Source organism: Rhagoletis zephyria, unplaced genomic scaffold (genome assembly GCF_001687245.7).
Source record: "Rhagoletis zephyria isolate East Lansing unplaced genomic scaffold, Rhagoletis_zephyria_1.1 Rzeph_scaffold_15155, whole genome shotgun sequence".
Taxonomy (NCBI): Eukaryota; Metazoa; Arthropoda; class Insecta; order Diptera; family Tephritidae; genus Rhagoletis; species Rhagoletis zephyria.
The window spans coordinates 6,499-7,675 of NW_016172222.1; positions in this window are offsets into that span (position 1 = coordinate 6,499).

Consider the following 1,177-nt stretch of genomic DNA (forward strand, 5'->3'; position numbering starts at 1 on the left):
ATTTTTGCATGCGGCAGTTTTCAATGACCGATTCTGGCGCGTTGCAAATTAAAATGCTAAAAATTAGACAGGCCATACGTACATACAAAATAGTTTTAAACAAAAGAAAGGCCTACCAAACAAAACACACAAATGAACAAATTAAAAGCACAAACTGCAACAAATATATTCATAATACATACATACATATGTAGATGATGGAAAACTTCCATAAGAGGAGTTGTTTAACTTATGGTGTGAAAGTAAATAATATGACCCCAATATGTAATAGCAAGTAGAAATTTGTACAAGTATATATTTAAGAGTCGAGCAATTTAGATGAACCAAAATTGAAACAAAAAAAAATAATGTACGAGTGTTGGAAAATTATGACTTGAAGTATTTATTAATCACTTAAAACTCGCGCAAATTATTAATCAAATTATTACAATCGAGTGTGGAGTAAAATTACATCCTCGCACGCGTATGGATGTCACTATCCACCGCACGGCAACAAATATGAGAACAAATGTACACATGTGTATACATACATATGTATGTAAAACTTTTTAATAATCTAATTGTCCAAGTTGATTGGATTTTATTAATGATAAATATTATTTTATGCTTATAAATTATTTTACTCGAAGCCAAAGTTTAATCTCTTAATGAGATACTATTATCTAATTATTTTTAGTTTGTAGTTCGTTTACTTTAGAATTTACTTTTAAAAGTTTCACAATTTATTAATCGACACTCAGTACCAATGTCGAATAAAAAGTGTTTGCAAAAACGTCTTTTCAGTTTATTTGTACACTAAGTAGAATAGATGTTAACAAAATAAATACAAAAAAAATTACTAAAGAAAGTGTAGTATTTTATGACTACATACATACATACACACATACATAGTAGTAGTTAAAAGTGAAATCAAATCCATCAATTGCCAAATTACTTGTAGCTTTGAATTGAAGAATAAAGTTGAAAAATGCAAAAACAAAAATTTAAGTAAATAACAGAAAGGCAGTGCTAGCGGTAGTAAAAAATAAGTAAACATATACATACATAAAGAGGAGAACCCTAAAAAATATAGAAAACGTGTGAAAGCCTCAATATTTGCGATTTCAAAATGCAAGTACACGTCAGCAGCCCTTTATCCGCGTTGGCCAGCTCGGCAGCATAAATGTGTGCTGTGACA